Consider the following 6,000-nt stretch of genomic DNA (forward strand, 5'->3'; position numbering starts at 1 on the left):
CATTTACCAGGCTGCTTGATTAAGAACTGAATGGGCAACTTATTTTCTACCAGCTACTCTTATGGTTTGATCTGAATGGTTGATTATGATGAAGACATGGATGCTTAATTATAGCAAAACATTTCCAGAATGTGATAATGCAGCTTAGCTCAGCAAGGTAAAGTCCCAGATGACCAAGACCATAGGCTGCTTACCCCTTTAAGGGGGAGAGCTGACTGGTGGTGATTTAACCTGAGGATCACTACACCTCAGGCGAGGAGCAAAGTTGAGAAGGTGGGTTTTCATGAATAACCTCATCTGGTACGGCAATTGAACCCAAGCTGTTGACATCACTCTGCATCACTAACTAGCTATACAACCAATTGAGCTAACCTACACCACATGGACTGCAGACGTTCAAAAAGGTGGCTCACCATAACCTTCTCAAAGGCAATTAGGGATGAGCAATAAATGCTGGCCTAGCCAGTAATGCCCACATCCTGTGAACAGATTTTTAAAAAACTTTGCTTTTTAATATAGATATCAAACAGGAAAAATATTCCTAAACACGTGGATGTTACTGCATGTAACACCCAGATGAATTCTTGCCAGGTTTGGGTTTTAACCAGAATTGTGCCTATTGTTTCACTGCAGCCTAATAATTAGAATCATAGAATCCCTACAGTGCAGAAGGAGGCCATTTGGCCCATCGAGTCTGCACCGACAATAATCTCCATCCAGGCCGTATCCCCATAACCCCATGTATTTACTCTGCTATTCCCCTGACATTAAGAGTCAATTTAGCATGGCCAATTAACCTAACCCACATATCTTTGGACAACTGAGCAATTGTCAACCAAAGACAATGTCACCAGTAACAGTATGATTTGTTTTTTCCCCCCAAAAGTTTAAAACTTGTCATTGATAATTTTTCACAATATGAGTAATGTCACAGATGGCAAACTAAATAACATATTTTCCATTAACCAATAGTCTGTGGTGTTAGCATTTCCTCAGATACTGTAGGCATTGATATAATGTATGACCCTGAGTATTTCCATACTGTTACACGTCATGGAGGCACAGATAGCTTCACATAAAAGTGTGACTACACCGGCTGATTAACCAGGGCAGCATGAAAAGCTCCACTTTCTGTAACCCAAACACACATCTGGGACTCTGTACTTGGCTTCACGCCTGCACCGCCCTTCATGGCCTAATTGCAATATTTCAACATTCATGTTCCTTGTCGAAACGATACATTGTGCAAATAGAATGGACTTTGCGGTCAGCTTTCACCATGCTGTTAACTCTCTTCCATGTAGCCTGGGTGTTCATTTTAAGCCTAGAAATGTGACATTAGTACATTATCACACTGTAAATGGGTCTTAGATAAAATAGCCAATGCATAACTGTATTTTATAGACTTTCGTTTTTAAAATTATATTCCCTACATACCCGTCCATAATAATATAGCTAACTATCACTCCACAATTTAAACTATGAAAACTGTTTTGCGATTTGGACATTTAAAGTTATACATATAATTAAAAACTAGCTTTTTGTTATCAATATTGGCAAATAGAGTGAATAAAATGATAAGAATGAACAGGTGGAAATATCAGGGAAACAAGGGCAACGATTGCTAGTTGTGACACTGTAAGAATATTCAGAAAGTATGTTTACGATTGTATCACAATAGTGACAGAGTATTTCTTTCTAACTCCTCATTTACATTCCCAAAATATACTGTGCAAATAACCCCCCGCCCCCCATATATTAATCTTTTATTCACTGCTGCTGAGTCAATGACTTGTGAACTCGAGGTTGTAACAACACATGGCTGTAACGTGTTTTCAGGAACACAATCAACTACTTACAATATAAATCTATTTGGAATCATCTTTAAATTGACCAAGCACGGCAAAAAGTTTATTTTTTTTAAATAATATTAATTAATCAGTCTCAGCAGTGGATATTCTTTGAATTGACGGAAATGACAATTAAAACTATATTTCCAAGAAAACTAAAAAAAGACTTTTTAAACAAATTTTTGTTATTAAAATTGGCGGAAGATGTAAAAGCATGACTCACGTCCTGGGGAAAGCGAGTTAACGCACCCTCCGCCTTAAAACAGAAGCAACTTTTAACACCTGTTATTCTGAGACAGAAAATACTATCAATTTTTGTGTGAAATGTTTTTTGTATCATAATCTCTACGTTATATATTACTTAAACTGTGCATGATGGTTAATGTATGCCAAACAGATGAATAAAGGAATAACTGAATGAAACTAATACGAAAATTACAATACATTACATGGGTAATTAATCATTGTTATAATTTTAGATTATTCAGATGATCAGCATAATTGTGGGATCCAAACCCACATAAATAAAAATACACAAGTGCTGCTTACCTCTGTGACTGGGTCCCCTGTCTTTTTAAATTGGATTCTTCCTCACTGACCAAACTCTTTGCGGAATCTCAATTGCTTAGCGCTACTTTGCTACTACGCTCACTCTGCAGCCTTTCATCAATTCCGATTGACACCCGGTTCCTGGGTTTCTCCTCAGATTGACAGTTAGATGGTTCGCCAAAAGAGCCATCATCACCAATGGGATCAGTGCTGGGGCGGGACCAGCATTGCTGAAATTTAACATCTGCATGTTCTGAAACGGAACTGGTCGGTTTCGGTTGAGTGGTAATGTTAGACGGGTTTAGCTTCAGAATGCTCTGGAGAGGAGTGCTCTACTCATCTGCCATCAGAGTGATAATGCACTTCCTGTATGTACTTAATAACTTTCCTTTGCACACCCCATTAGTGCAGCGCCTTATCTTGTCTCAAGGAAAGTATGGAAACAATAACACTGCTCATAATAGACGATAAATAATAAAAGAACATAGGTTTTTCAATCTGTTCACGTGTAAAATGTGACAAACGCAGCTCATTTTGGAATCCCTGGGAATGCATAGAATTTGGAAATTTGTAACAGCTCTACCTCAGTTGGTAGCACTCTTGCCCCTTGAGTCAAAAGGTTCTCGGTACAAGTTCCACTTCAGGTTTTGAATACACAAAAATAATCAAAGCTGACACGGCAGAACATGACTGAGAGAGTGTTGTATTATTAAAGGTGCCGTATGAGACATTAAACCAATGCTCTGTCTGCCTGCTGGGCTGGGTGTCAAAAATCCCATGCCGCTATTTTGAAGAACAGCAAGAGAGCAAGCCCTGGCCAATATTCATCCATCAATCAACATCTCAAAAACAGAATACAGTGTCTGATCACTGTCACATTTCTGTTTGTGGGAGTTTGAGGTGCTGTGCACATACTGGCTGTGCGTGCCTTAAATTACAATGTGGACTTCTCACCGCACCTTGCAGCCAATGAGGTCCTTTTAGATATCCATTCGTGCAAAAAGCAAATGAGGTATTTCTGTTTTCCTGTTAATGCCTACATTTCTACTGTACCTGCAGTTTCAAATTTTCTTTCTTGCATTCAGGATTTAATGGTAAAATTTGTCCTGATTGAATAACTAGAGTGTGCTGCCAGTTTGGAGGGGGTAATTTTGAACGTTTCAAGGTGAGCCCAAGTCCAGTGTAACAGTCTTGAGATCTGTTTTAGAGAAGGAACCAGTGTGTGAAAGTTAACTGAAATGTTGGCCTCTAATCCAAATCCATTCATTCATTATACAGAAGGTCATTCAACACATTGTGCCTATACTAGTTGACAAAGAAGAATCCAGCCTGATCCCATGTTCCTGTAATTGGTCTGCAGCCTTGAGGTCATGGTTCTTCAAGTAGACATCCACTGCCTCACAACGCCAGGGACCTGGGTTCGATTCCTGGCTTGAGTCACTGTGTGGAGTTTGCACGTTCTCCCCATGTCTGCGTGGGTTTCCTCCGCGTGCTCTAGTTTCCTCCCACAGTCCAAAGATGTGCTGGTTAGGTGCACTGGCCATGCTAAATTCTCCCTCAGTGTACCTGAACAGGCACCGGAGTGTGGCGACTAAGGGATTTTCACAGTAACTTCATTGAAGTGTGAATGTAAGCCTATTTGTGACTAATAAATAAACTTTTTAAATATTTGGAGAGTTTCTGTCTCTGTCACCCTTTCAGGCAGTGACTTTTAGGTTCATATGCCAGGGGACCACTTTAAGAGACTTGAAGTGAAAAGTCACCGAAGGAAGTGATATCACATCTCACATGACCCAAGAGTGGTGGGTGCAGTGTAAGATGTGTGTAAATGTGCTTCTGGTGTGCTATGTTCCAGTTCAAGTTACAGTAAAGAACAGGAAAAACAGGAAATTTTACATGCATGTAACAAGAGTGCTATGGCAATCATGGGTGTCTTTAATCTATATACAGATTAGGTAAATCAAATTAGCAACAATACTGTGGCAGATGAATTCCTGGTGTGTGTACATGATGGTTTTACAGACCAGTATGTTCAGGAACCGGCTAAGGAACATGCTATCCTAGATTTGGTGTTAGCAATGAGAAGTGGTGACTTAATAATCTTGTTATGCGAAGTCCTTTAGGAAACAGTGACCATAACATATAGAATCCCTCATTCGGATGGAAAATGAAGAAGTCTGATCTGAAACTAGGGTCCTAAATCAAAACAAAGGTAACACTGAGGGTGTGAGGTGGTTAAGAAAGATTGGGGAACTTTATTAGAAAGCATAAAGGTGGATAGACAATAGCTGTACCAATTCTCTACCATAGAAGGCTGTGGAGGCCAAATCACTGAATATTCTAGACTCTAAAGGTATCAAACGTATGGGGCGCTGGAGTATGGTGTTGAGATAGAGGGTCAGTCATGATCATGTTGACTGGCGATGCAGGCTAGAAGGCCAAATGGCCTACTCCTCCACCTATTTTCTATGTCTCACTTATTTGTTGTATACATTTTGCATTTCCATGACTCCTGTATCAGTCACATACTAAAAAGAGCAAATAATATAATATGGTGGCAGCAACAGAGAAACTTTGAAAAGCACGATATACAACAAGTGATTTGATTTATTATTGTCACATATATTGGAATACAGTGAAAAATATTGTTTCTTGTGCACTATAGGGACAAAACATATCAGCATGAGTACACTGTGGGACGGCCCGGTGGCACAGTGGTTAGCACTGCTGCCTCACAGCGCCAGGGACCCGGGTTTGATTCCTGGCTGAGTCACTGTCTGTGTGGAGTTTGCACGTTCTCCCTGTGTCTGTGTGGGTTTCCTCCGGGTGCTCTGGTTTCCTCCCACAGTCCAAAGACGTGCTGGTTAGGTGCATTGGCCATGCTAAATTTTCCCTTAGTGAACCGAACAGGCACCGGAGTGTGGCGACTAGGGGATTTTCACAGTAACTTCATTGCAGTATGAATGTAAGCCAACTTGTGACTAATAAATAAACTTTACTTCAACATAGGGGAGAAGGAAAGGATAGGGTTTGGAATCTTGTTTTGCAGTTACAGGTAGGATGAAGAGAAAGATTAACTTTATATATGATAGGTCCATTCATAAGTCTGATGGCAGCAGGGAAAAAGCCGGTTGGTAAATGTTCTCAAGCTTTTGTATCTTTTTCCTGATGGAAAAATGTGGAAGAGATTATTTCCTGGGTGTGTGGGGCCCTTGATGTGCTGGCTGCTTTCCTGAGGCATGGAGACAGAGTTAATGGATGGGGGGGGTTGGTTTGCATGATGGACTGGACTGTGTTCACAACCCTTTATAGTTTTTGCAATCTTGGTCAGAGCAGGAGCTGTACCAAGTTGTGATACACCCGGAACAGATGCTTTCTATGGTGTATCAGTAAAAATTAGTGAGAGTCATAGTGGACATGTCGAATTTTCTTAGCCTCCTGAGAAAGTAAAGGTATTGGTGGAATTTCTTAACTATAGCATGGGTGTGGAAGGATCAGGACAGGTTGTTGGTGATCTGGACATGTAGAGACCTGAAGCTCTCGACCATTTCCAGTTTGTCCCCACTGATGTAGACAGGGGCATGTCCTCCACTACGCTACC

General features: G+C 40.6%; 1 protein-coding gene across 3 annotated transcripts in view; it reads right to left on the bottom strand.

The window, feature by feature from the left end:
* Positions 1-2,529, bottom strand: part of LOC144492910 (uncharacterized) — a 38,307-nt gene extending 35,778 nt beyond the window's left edge. For 2 of the 3 annotated variants that reach the window (XM_078211525.1, XM_078211523.1), the window contains exons 1-2: positions 2,400-2,529; positions 2,074-2,140 (exon numbers count right to left, since the gene is read on the bottom strand). The gene's annotated coding sequence lies outside the window, so the exon portion shown is untranslated. The remainder of the gene's footprint in view (positions 1-2,073; positions 2,141-2,399) is intronic. The other variant, XM_078211524.1, reaches the window with a different exon arrangement.
* Between the last annotated feature and the right edge of the window lie 3,471 nt (positions 2,530-6,000).

This window comes from Mustelus asterias, chromosome 4 (genome assembly GCF_964213995.1).
Source record: "Mustelus asterias chromosome 4, sMusAst1.hap1.1, whole genome shotgun sequence".
NCBI lineage: Eukaryota > Metazoa > Chordata > Chondrichthyes > Carcharhiniformes > Triakidae > Mustelus > Mustelus asterias.